Source organism: Anabrus simplex, chromosome 11 (genome assembly GCF_040414725.1).
Source record: "Anabrus simplex isolate iqAnaSimp1 chromosome 11, ASM4041472v1, whole genome shotgun sequence".
Lineage (NCBI taxonomy): Eukaryota > Metazoa > Arthropoda > Insecta > Orthoptera > Tettigoniidae > Anabrus > Anabrus simplex.
In genome coordinates, this window is record NC_090275.1 from 18,006,181 (window position 1) to 18,019,871 (window position 13,691).

Consider the following 13,691-nt stretch of genomic DNA (forward strand, 5'->3'; position numbering starts at 1 on the left):
AGGGAGTGCTTTGAGGATGCACAACAAAACTTTCATTGGTGGACAACATTGTTTACAAACAGTTAAATCCAAAATCAAAATTGCACATAAACAGTACACTCACAGTGACCGGAAATTAATCATTATAGCCAACGCTATGGCTTGTGGCTTGATAAGACATTACTGCTTTATCTCGATTTCCGTTTGATATTCTGTCAACTACTTCCTGTTCACTTATCAGAGCTTCCTCAATTAAACAATCCCACGATTCTGTTTTTGGCAAATTATCCCTGGCCCTAAATCACAGCAGCAGTTGCACAGTAAATTTTTTGGTACTGATGTAAGTAATGGAAAGGAACAAATAAGTGTCATATCAAGTCACACAGAAAGAGAGAGAGAGAGAGAGAGAGAAAAAAGAGAGAGGAATATGAAAAGGAACACGCAACAGAATAAACTAATGACACGCCTACGTGGCAGGAGGGAGCAATAGAAAGAGGAGTTCCACGGTCATACAATGAAGTCTTCAAATAGATGGACTCTCCACTCATCAACCCCAGTTCTTCTATGCACAGGAAAGCTTGTTTCTGCTCCCCAGCTTCATCAGAGGGCAGGCTTCAACACTCATCAACAGATGAAGTACTGGGATTGATGAGCAGAGATGCCATCTACAGTCGAAACGGTTTATTGAGACATCGCTTTTAACTAGTCCAACAAATACATATTTGATATTATTAAAAATCAGCTTTATAGTTATTTAATTAATTACATGTTATCACCTAATACAATGTACACTTTTCGAGGACCTTATTGTCCTCTTCCTGAACAGTTTTTTCACACTACCAAATATCTCTTGGACCTCTTTACTTATTATTAAATACCAAAGTTCTAAACATCTCTTACTTGATATCTAATATGTGTCATAAATAAAGTAAAATATATCATAAATGTCATAAAAGAACACTAAAACTACACTATTCTATTCACAATCTTCTTAAAATGTCATCCTTGTCTATTACAGTACCTAAAAATATAATCAATTTATTACAATTAGCGTCTCTTAAAATTTTACTAAAATCTTCCAATTCAGAGATTATGTCAGTAAAATGTTGCTGGTATTTCCATCTGTCCTCTTCTGTGTTCTACATGTCAGGTAATAGTACAAAAACTTAGTATTTTCACACCTCTATGCCTTCCTTGTACCCTAATGAACATATATAATAGTATATGACGGCGCCTACAAGTGAACTGGAGATAGCGGGATTGTGTACCGAAACCTCAAGGGCAAAGTGAATGCACTAAACTTTAAATAGAACAGCTGACAGAGTTTCAGAAGAATAAGAAGAAGAAGAAGAATGTATGACTTTCAGGTAATGATAAGAAAAGAGAAGAAAAAAATATCCACAGAAGCTCACAAAGAGAATTTTAAAAATACAATTTCATGACAATTATGGTTATAGCCCTAAAAACTGAACATATACATTAAGTTACCATGCCGTTTATCCACATTCTCATCCAGCATCTACACTTCTTTATGACATAATTACATACTGAACATATATCTCCATCCATAAAAGAATAAATCAGTCTGCTGCCCACACAGGCTGTGACACACTGACAATAACCTTGGAACATTGCTCCTATCCTGTCCAACCAACCCAAACAAGTACATGCTCATCCCACAGACACCACAGAATTGGGGGAGGAGGGAGTTACAGAAAATAAAAATAGGTCAAACAAGTGTATGGAGAAGCTGAAAAACATGGAAAACTGGACATAATCAAAACTTACATGATGTGCATAGAATGTCCACACTACAGAACTCTTCAGGCCACACTCTAACATCTCTCAAACCCTATAGCAACTCCGCTACAGTTCCTAAACCTGTTCCCAATGACCTAGGGTCAGCATTTTGTATATATATTTAGCTAATTTTTGTGGTCAAATGCCTTTTCTGATACAAGCCTCATGTGGAGAGATGTATTTACTATAGCATCTCCCTGTGGTGGTTTCTAGTATAATGTGTTGTGTCTAAATGAAGAAGTGTACTCACACACAAACACCCAGCTCCCGAGCTAGAGGAAATAACCAGCCAGGAATCGTCCACTCATGATACCCCTTTACCACAGAGGCACAAGAACATTCCACAATGCCGATGTTTCCTCAATGCTACCCTTGTTGGCTCAAAAGCCGATGATCACCTCCCATTTTTGCAAATCTGTTAAACACCTTTCAATCAATCAATCAATCAATCCCGACCTGCATTTACGGCAGTCTCCCAAGTGGCAGATTCCCTCTCTGTTATTTTCCTAGCCTTTTCTTTATTTTAAAGAAATCGGAAATTTAATGAACATCTCCCTTGGTAAGTTATTCCAATCCCTAATTCCCCCTTCCTACAAACGAATATTTGCCCCAATTTCTCCTATTGAATTCCAACTTTATCTTCATATTGTGATCTTTCCTAGTTTTAAAGACACTACTCAAACTTATTCATCTACTAATGTCATATCACACCATCTCTCCACTGATGGCTCAGAACATGTCACTTAGTCAAGCAGCTCGTTTTCTTTCTCCCAAGTCTTCCCAGAACAAATCGAGCTGCTTTTCATTGGATTTTTTCCAGTTCTTGAATCAAGTAATCCTGGTGAGGGTCCCATACACTGGAACCATACTCTAGCTGGGGTCTTACCAGAGAATTTTATGCCTTCTCCCTTCCATCCTTACTACAACCCCTAAATATCCTCATAACCATATACAGATATCTGTACCCTTTATTTACAATCACATTTATGTGATTACCCCAATGAAGATCTTTCCTTGTATTAACACCTAGGTACTTACAATGATCCCTAAAAGGAACTCTCACCCCATCAATGCAGTAATTAAAACTGAGAGGACTTTTCCTATTTGTGAAATTCACAACCTGACTTTTAACCCCATTTATCATCATACCATTGCCTGCTGTCCATGTCAACATTATTGAGGTCATTTTGCAGTTGCTCACAATCATGTAACTTATTTATTACTCTATATAGAATAACATCATGTGCAAAAAGCCTTATCTCTGATTCCACTTCTTTACACATATAAATGATATATATATAAGAAAACATAAAGGTCCAATAATACTGCCTTGAGGAATTCTCCTCTTAATTATTACAGGGTCAGATACTCTAATTCTCTGAGATCTATTTTCTAGAAATATAGCAACCCATTCAGTCACTCTTTTGTCTAGTCCAATTGCACTCATTTTTGCCAGTAGTCTCCCATGATCCACCCTATCAAATGCTTTAGACTGGTCAATCGCAATGCAGTCCATTTGACCTCCTGAATCCAAGATATTTGAGCTATATCTTGCTGGAATCCTACAAGTTGAGCTTAAGTGGAATAACCTTTCCTAAACCCGAACTTCCTTATATTGAACCTGTCATTAATTTCGCAAACATGCCTAATATAATCAGAAAGAATCAGAAAGAATGCTTTCCCAAAGCTTACATGCAACGCATGTCAAACTTGCTGGCCTGTTTATTACAAGTTAGGCCTATATATCTCATTGTAAAACCGTATTAGATTTCAGAATAAGAAGTTATGTCTATCACCCTTTCCTTTATACACATTAGCATTAGTCACCTCCTCTATGCTAAAGAAGAATTAAAATTTAAATATAACAGTGACATTTACAGTAAGATACAAAAGTTGAAAACTAGAAAAGCAGCTGGAATTGATGATACATATGACAGCAGGAAGTGCAATGTGTACAGCCAGCCTGTCGGTCGGATTATATAGGCCTACCCGCTTCACCACTCCAAGTCGCAGGCTATGCAATGCAGGTGGCACTTCTAGTAGGTGGTCATAATGTGATTCAAATGTTGCCAGATATATAAAATTATTTTTTGCTAGAGAAACCAACATTCTTTAGTATTTCAATCATCCAGAATACACTTGAAGTAAAAAGTGGTTGGTTGTGTTATGAAAGATAATTACTAAATAGTATGAAAATTAAATCAACAGTGAACAATCTTATCAAGAAATTGTCTTTTTGATATTAAATTACTAAATTATTCCAAATTAATGAAAATATACAAAAAGTGCCAAATGTACATAATAAACAGGAAGGCTCAAGAGGCCGTGAAGAACACAATCCAGTATGCCAAAAGGGGCAGACGACGACAAAAATACAGCTAGAACACAAGCACCGTGGTCCGTAGATAGCCTAAACACAAAGAAGAAAGAAAAAAACAGATACAAGATATGCAGATTTCTTTATCTTAGATTGATTAATGTTCATATTTTCCTATATATAGTTACAATTTTGTGTGGCTATTTCTAGCCAGGTGCAGCCCTTGTAAGGCAGACCCTCCGATGAGGGTGGGCAGCATCTGCTATGTGCAGGTAATTGCGTGTTATTGTGGTGGAGGATAAGTGTTGTGTGGTGTGCGAGTTGCAGGGATGTCGGGGATAGCATAAACTCCCAGTCTCCGAGCCAAGGGAATTAACCATTTAAGGTTAAAATCTCTGACCCGGGCAGGAATCGAACCCGGGAACCTCTGGACTAATGGCCAGCATGCTAACCATTTAGCCATGGAGCCGGAAGAATGGCAGAAGGGCTGATATGTGGTAAAAATGGTATATGCAGCTCTCCTCCATGCCTGAAAAGAGCTGCACCACCTCGGGATGAGGACATGGCATCAACCAGAACTTTTACATTGGTTTTTACAACATTATAGAAATCCTTGCAGTCTAGTTTTAAATTTACACACACTTGCAATTCTCATTTCATTTAACACATGAAAAATCTGTTTTTGCTTGCTGACCTTCTGTGATCCATCATAAAGAAAATTCAGCTGATTACTTGTACCTAATCCACAAAGTTACAGCGTAGAATTGATTATTCTTATAATTATAATCATTATGTTGTACCAAAATTTCTGAATGTTAAATTTTTTAACGACCCATAGTGCTTGGATTTTATTTCTCACTTATAATGCCATTTTTCCACATTAATGATCACTCAGTAATACAAAAGGGACATTCCAAAATGGATATAATTATTTTCAAGAAATAGCCTTAAGCATGAATGCTTTGAAAAATGTTGTGTAAAATCTGTTTTGGGGTTGCTGAAGACAGAGTTTTGAGACTGATTTCAGTTAGAATAAAATTCTAATATTCTTCTTGAATAGCGATGAATCATCTAAAAAGATATGTCTCAGTGCTTTGGAAGCGATATTTAACGTGAAGTTATGTGGGTAAACATAAAATTGAATACTGGGGTCGAAAACGACCCATGCTGTAAATACTACACTTTTTCAATTACTTTTGAAATGCCTTTTTATTTGCAACAAATTACCCTTAAATGAATGTATAGTAACAAAAAACGTGTATTTTGTAATTATTTTTAACCTTGGCCTAAAATGGGTTAAGGCGATGATGGGATAGGAAAGGAAAGGGCTAAAAGTGGGAAGAAAGCATCCAAGGCTTTAATTAAGGTACAGCCCCAGCATTTGCCTGGTGTGAAAATGGGAAAACACGGAAAAGGCTGCCAACAGTGGAATTTGAACTCACTATCTCCTGAATGCAAACTCACTGCTATGCAACTCAAACCGCGTAGCCAACATGCTCTCTTTTTCGCAGTACTTCTTTACTATATCCAATATCTCATTTTCACAAGGTTACTACTACTACTACTACTACTTTTACTACATCATCATTATTCAGTCCGGAAACTGAACCTTGATGTTTATGCCAGTTAATCAATCAATCAAGTAAATGAAAACAAAGCAAGCTCTACTGCTGTAGGTACTCGATTCATCTGCGATCTAATAGAGAAATTAATATACATACAGCATTAAAACTAGTGATCTAGCCTATCCCACTGATATTCCATGTTCTTGTGAGGTTGAAAAAAAAAGAAATGGCTGTTAAGATTGAAAAGAGTTGTTCTGTATATCTGAATCTATAATCTCCAGCCAAGTATAAGACCTTTTACATTCTCAGTTCATCTTTTCATAGAAGTCCGTGGGCACAGATTGTAGCGTTGTTTCAGTATCCTTCTACCAGGTGCAGATTTTACCGGGGGGGGGGGGGGGGCGTTGTTACTGAAGTACAACTAGGCAACCATCCTCTATATAATACTAATCAGACAGAGAAAACAGGAATCTGACACTTCGAGAATTGAAGGTATCAGCCAAAGAAAGACAAGAGCATAAAAATGAAAGCCTCTCTAGGTCCCGCGACCTAATACCGTCGGGGTCGGAATAGAACAAATGTTGACAAAGAGAAATCCCACCATTTATTCCACATTATTCTCAAATATAAGTGTTTCTGAGAAGGGATCATTCGTAGGATTGTAGAGCGGGAAAAGTTTGGAAAGCACTGATACAGATACACTAAAGCTGCCAAAGATAAGAGGACACATACACTCCTTTCAATGACTTGATGTTTTAGAACTTGGAGGTAAAATTTTGTTATTCATAAATGCACAATCCCAATGGAAGTTTTTTTTCTTTTTTTTCTTTTTTTTTTCAATTTGCTTTCCGTCGCACCGACACAGATAGGGATGGGACAGGAAAGGGCTAGGAGCAAGAAGGAATTTACTGTGCCCCTCATTAAGGTACAGTCCCAAAACTTGCCTGGTTTGAAAATGGGAAACCAAGGAAAACTATCTTCATGGCTGCCAACAGTGGCATTCGAACCTACCATCTCCCAAATGCAACTTGCAGATATGCTACACTAACCACATGGCCAACTCGCTCGGTATTGAAAGCAGTTTATAAGAAAACCTACACTCTGATATATCAACTCAACTAAGCTAATGTCTTTCAGCAAGGCTTTTGAAGAACCAAAAACAAAATAGTGAATTATAGCATTCAGAAGCTAGTAACAGGTTAATTTGTCAATAAGCATAACGGTTTTTTTTTTTTTTTTTTTTTGTTATTTGCTTTACGTCGCACCGAAACAGATAGGTCTTATGGCGACGATGAGGCAGGAAGGGGCTAGAAGCGAGAAGGAAGCGGCCGTGGCCTTAATTAAGGTACAGCCCCAGCATTTGCTTGGTGTGAAAATGGGAAACCATGGAAAACCATGGAAAACCATATTCAGGGCTGCCGACAGTGGGGTTCGAACTCACGATCTCCCGAATACTGGATACTGGCCTCACTTAAGCGACTGCAGCTATCGAGCTCGGTAATAAACATTACGTGGCCTATCAGCCAAACTCTTTTAAACTGCTCGCATTGTGTAAAACAAGGTTAATAAAACAAAGCTGAAGTATCGTAGTGCCTTAGGAGAACAAGAAGGTAAATAAAGAACACACACCAGACCCCTACTTATACAAGAGTCCTTGATAGTAATTAGAGTACTACATAGGAAATCAATTAAGTACTGGAAAGGAACAACTAAGTGTTACATTAAGTCGTGTACAGAGAGAAGAAATGGATGTAAAAGAACTGGAATTGATCAGAGGAAAGCCTATCTACTGAAGTTTGTAGTATATTAAGATGTGAAGACTGTCCATTTCCTTTTTGTGTTTTCATGTTCGTACTTGTCTCCTTTCTCTATTGCTCCTTCCTCCCACACTAGCCAGCCACTGTGTTTATCCTACCAGGACATCAATTAAGAATAGAAATAATCCACAAACATTACTAAACACAGAAGAATGTACTACAATTTCCACAAATGGATGAATCTTATTGAAGCTTCCCGTTACTTAGTTAATGTTGCAACTAGTCCAAAGTGTCAGATAAGCAACGTAAAATTATTTTCGAACTGCAACTACTTTCCAACACTGTAAATGAGGTATCCAACTTTCCAGCCGATTCTAGTTTTAATTTTAGTTACTTGCTTTCAGGGTCACACGTTTCAAGGTTAATCTCTACTACAGACACTAGTTTTAGGAAAACAATGACCAATTTACACCTGTGCAACTGCAGCAAAAGTGTGCAGGAACTCTCTTGGTTGTTCACACATTGTCTACGCTGCTTCAATTTTCTCCGCAGCTGCCCAAATCACTTCCGCAAATCTTCTACTTCTCTATCCCTGTTCAAGCGCTCCAAACACCCTTGTCCATTCCTAACACTATTTGTTATTTGCTTATCTGGCTTAATACTGTTGAAAGATTGCCTTTTACAAAATAACTGTATTTGATTCAGGATATTGTTTCTTATTGTCCAGGCCTTTTATCTTACACATACACAATTAATAATAATAATAATAATAATAATAATAATAATAATAATAATAATAATAATAATAATAATAATAATAATAATAATTCAGTTTTTACGTCCTGTTTACTTTATGGTTTTGCCTGGCAGGAGTGTTTTACCAGCAGGTAAGTCTGTCAATGAGAGGCAGGTATAGTTGAGCACTTTCAAACAGCCCTCTTTCTAATATACAGCTCCATATAAAACTTGGAGAGTCCCCCCACCTATATCTTATTCAAACTGAAGCCATGTCATGCCATTTCTATGAAATCCTGATATATTCAATTTCCTCGAAAGATTTGATGTTTACACCTTCCGACTACCTTTCACTTATTTGCAACACCAGCAGGCTATCAATAACACTTCCTGTCCTAGTCCTGTGCTACATAATATGCTACTAAACATCACTATTTTGTAAATTACAATACTACAATTATTATTTATGCATATTAATGATTACTACGAAGTAGCACAAGAATAAACATTATTGTGTATCGAGCGAGTTGACCATGCTGTTAGAGGCGCGCAGCTGTAGGCTTGCATTCAGGAGACAGTGGGTTCAAATCTCGCTGTCAGCAGCCCTGAAAATGGTTTCCTATTATCACACTAGGCTGTGGGGCTGTACCTTAATTCAGACCAGGCCACTACCTTCCCAATCCTAGCCCCTTTTTCATTCCTCCATTGCCGAAAACAAGTAACAAAAAAAAAAAAAAAAAGTTTCAATATGCTATTCTGATTATAACAATAGCCAGCTACATGGCTAAATGGTTAGCATGCTGGTCTTTGTTCCAAAAGGTCCCAGGTTCAATTCCCAGCTGGGTCAGGGATTTTAAACTTTATTGGTTAATTCTGATGGTTCAGGGGGCTGGGTGTGTGTGCTGTCTTCAGCATTACAATTTTCATCACAAACACACAGGTGTCAACACAATAGACCTGCCCCAGGCCTCTCTGGAGACCATACACCATGATAAATGTACTGTATATAAAAACAAGTACATGTAGGTGTGACAAAATTAAAGTGATATTCTTAAACTGGATTGGAACCATGCCCATCTGGTGGTCATGACCTTTAAGGCATCGAGTCCATGTGGTCTAAAACTGCGGTTAGCCAGTTCAAGTCCCATTGGTAGAAAACAAATTCATCATCAGAATATTGGCCAATAGGGTAGTGGTATATAATTTCAGATCACCAGATTGCGCACCAATAAGCTAGCCTGGACACTATAACAAACCTCTCTGCAGGTTTTACATGGGGTTAGGGCATACGACTCTGCTGATGGTGATTAGTCCGTCAGATGGAGACATTAAGCCTTGAGCAGACCGCTTGGTGTTACTCAACAGGCTATGTGCTGGCACTGGGTTTCACCGTCTCCCTGCCTCATTATTATCATCATCCCATATCCAAACATGCAGGTCACCCAAGGACGTCATAATATTTTAACCAACATGCAAACCGAACATGTCATCTGTCACTCCTAGCATTAAAAACCATTAAATAATAAATAAATAAATAAATAAATAAATAAATAAATAAATACTATACACATCTAAATTGAAGTGTTCATGAAGCATTCAAGGAATTCATGTCTTAGTTTAAAACTCACATTTCAAACAATTTGCTCTTTTTACAAGTAATATATTTTATTTGTTATAAACTGAAAATGATTAATAGCCAAAAACTTGAAGCCATTTTTGAATAATAAATGAATGGGATATTTCATACAGAAGATTCTGCGAGAACAGAAAGGACGGTATGGAGAGGGAGGGGGCACGACATCTTTAGTCTATTATTCTATTTTGTCACACAATACTTCTTTAACCGAGAACATTTTCTCAAAAGCTTAGGGAACAAACCAAAACTTGCCTTGATGACCATCAATCGAACAATAACTGGCATATGAAAACCCCATATTGCACATATTTCAAATAGAACACTAGCCTAATTAAAAACTTAGTGACAAAGGATAAGAAAAAGTCTGTTCTTTTCTTAAACAAGACTACAGGTAATAATGATTTGAGTGATTTTATAATTTAAAGACCACACAACATGGTCATCAGTTACATTAGCTCAAGGAAGGTGGACCAGACTCGCAACTATATTTTCAGGACTGTCAGATTCATTCGTATATGATGACTGGAAATTGCTGATAAGAAGTTACCGTAGTGAAAGTATCACAAAATTACTATCACCAAAACCAATAAACTCATAGACTTTGTATATATGTACTTCTCAGTAGGCCTACAAAAAATTCACAAATGTGCATTCAATCCAGATAAAACAGCTAACAAACTAAACAAAAAAGAGGACAAAATAATACCAAAACGTAAAAGACATGCATATCCATTAGCCTTGAAACATCCACTTTTCAAACATAAACACTGTCATGTTTGTAAACATATCTACCTCAAGCAAAGGAATTAATTAGGTATTATGTTGTCAAGGTCTATTACAAAAACACCATATCTAACCGTCAAATGACACATACAAATGAGGAGAACAAAAATTTTCTGTTTTCACAATGTTTAACATTCCTGTAGGGAGAAAAAGCAAACTGAATATACAGGAGAAAAAGCAAACTGTGAATATATCACAAAAACACCGTATCTCAAAGAACTATAATAAAGATACAAGGTTTTCGTCACTGTTAACCTCTAAAACCACAGCAAATAACATTATCCTAAATGCATTCAATTGTGCATAACCAGTTCAACAGTTGCACTGGAGCTAGACTTGTTAAAGCAAAACCCAGGCTCGAAGTTCCCATATGAATATTTGGATTAGAATTGCGGAGAGGCAAACTCAATAATTACAAATACTTGTCAATGAAGAGATTATATATTTTCGAATAACATGACTACTTCGATACGCCCAAAAACAAATCGTACGTCAAAATTTTGCCGAACTAGAAATAAGAGCAAAGTGATCAACGATATCAAACTAGCCAATGAATATGACTTACCAGGTAAGTCCATAACGAACAAATGCTGTGTCACACTCGAAAACTCCGAGGCAGTCACTACATTTACAAATCTTCCATTCCACTAAGCGCCGCAGCAACAACTTAATAACATCGACAAGCTACAGAGACAGACAGCTGGCCACTTCGATCCAGGTCCAATATTAATACGAGCGTATACTGCGCATGCCCAACAATGCTTACCCTTCTTACAATGCCATTATGAAGATACCCGTTTGCTCGAGCATTGCCTACGGCAGAACCAAACTGTCCATGAAATTAATTAAATGAAATGTCGTATGGCTTTTAGTGCCGCGATATCCCAGGACGGGATGAGGAGGATGAAATGATGATGAAGACAAGACATACACCCAGCCCCCGTACCATTGGAATTAACCAATTAAGGTTAAAATCCCCGACCGGACCGGGAATCGAACCCGGGACCCTCTGAACCGAAGGCCAGTACGCTGACCGTTCAGCCAACGAGTCGGACATTAATTAAATAATAAAATATCTTATATTATTTGAATAATTGCAAACGACTTGTGCGTAACGTTTGGACGGACTCCAGTTAAAATTAAATGGGCTAATATTTTAGTGTATCAAAATATAGGCTACCATATTTTTAAAACAATAGATTGCTAATTGGTTATTGACTGAATTTTAATGGCGTACAGTTTTGAGAATTGCATTTCTCGAACTTCGATAGGGCTGACAAACCGTGAGTAACAGAGTCAGTTCGTGTCAAAGTGGTGGTGGGGATTGTTTTAAGAGGAAGTACCGTACAACGGAAAAGGGAACGATCCTCTGTTCGTGTCAAAGCACGCGATGTTGTATGTCTAAAAGTGTATAATTGAATGATCGTTTTTATGTTATTCTAAGTGCGCAAAAAAAAAAAAAAAAAAAAAAAAAAAAAAAAAAAAAAAAAATTGCATTACAAACTCGAATATTCACAAATACTTTTTGATCTTAATTTAAAACTTAGAATGTGGTAGCATTCACAGCGTTCATTACTAAGTTCACACACACAATCACTGCTGGGGATGTGATAGTTCTTATTTATGCACAATTTGGTATGACACACGTGCACTGCCACCCTGGGTTGCCTGTCTCCATTTGGTAGTCATCACTGCTTCTGTTGTAGCCTATAGAAGTCTTCCCATATTTGATCTTTCTTCTCCCTTCTGTTCCGCAGAGCAGTCTTCACTGCAGGTGTCTTTGGTAACAAGTGGCTTAAAGTTAGATCGTCCAACTAAAATGTTCCTTTTGCCATAACATAAATTATCGAGAGGGCGTGTATTTTGATAAGCCCATAGTTCTTTTCAAAAATCTGGCGTTTAGAGCCTCGTATCTTCCAGTTGTTTTACAGTCAGATGTTCCCAGATGATCTCTATTCCGTAGGTACCGGTATGTTAACGTGGATAGTATTTTGGGTATCGAACAACTTCAAGGTAGTTTCCAGGGAGAAAGCTGTAGATTTTTAATTTCGTTAATTGCTTTTACTGACGCGATCAGTATTTCCCTGAGGTGTACTGAGAAAGATTTTACAGTTATCTGTACTGTACAGTGGCGTATGCTGGGATTAAGACAAGGGCTGGCTACCACTAGATTTAGGTTACCTCTTTTCGATGGTTGGTTTAGTGAACGTCAAGCCTTCAGCGTTTTGAGCTGCAGCCAATAGCCAACGGAGAAGCCTGCTGTGTTCTCAAGGCTGCTTTACAGGCTCCTGCCCAGGCCTCTGCTACTGCCAATGCTCTCAACCCCTGATCAGTGGAGATGGTAGCCTAAGGTTTAGCCAAATACAGTTAGCAAATGAAAGTCCGGCTTTGTGGCTAAATGGATAGAACGTTTGCCTTTGGTCCGATGGCCCCGGTTCAGTTTCCAGTATCAACACCCTCATACTATTCTCCTGGCTTGGGGACTGGGTATTTATGACGTCTTCACCATTCATTTTATCCCCATTAGGTCAACACCAAGCCTATATAGATGCCATGCCCCATTATTATTATTAATTTTATTAATTATTATTATTATTATTATTATTATTATTATTATTATTATTATTATTATTATTATTATTATTATTATTATTATTATTTTACAGCGGTCGTACCCATCGTTTACTGGTTAATTAGCTTCCTCGGGAGATCAGTGGTGGTATCCGACCCATGATCACGGGTTCGATTCCATCCATCAAAAGGAAACACTAAACCTGAAAGATGACATTTCATTTTAGCAGATCTACCAATAAAAATAAAACTATATTGCTCCTCTAACATCAGCCCTGCAGTATCTTCCTACAAGGATGTAGATGTAAACGGGAGTGAGGAATACCCGCACTCTCTTATCTATAATTATTAAGTCGGAAGTATGAGGTGAGGAAGTATATACGATGAGTAAGGCATGGTTTATAGTTAGCAGTGGCGATCTGACGGACCGAAGCCTAAGAGGACACTTATCCTCCGCTGGTCCCCGCTCCTATCCGAAATCCAGCAGCAAGCCGCGTTTGGGTGTCGAGGGGAGAGGGGCGAGAGTCTGCGCTGCAATATCAGTCTCC

General features: G+C 37.8%; 1 protein-coding gene across 1 annotated transcript in view; it reads right to left on the bottom strand.

Annotated features, from left to right (window-relative positions):
- norpA (no receptor potential A) overlaps positions 1-11,258 on the bottom strand; it is a 159,946-nt gene extending 148,688 nt beyond the window's left edge. Inside the window, exon 1 of the mRNA XM_067155832.2 lies at positions 11,138-11,258. The gene's annotated coding sequence lies outside the window, so the exon portion shown is untranslated. The remainder of the gene's footprint in view (positions 1-11,137) is intronic.
- Positions 11,259-13,691: the final 2,433 nt, after the last annotated feature.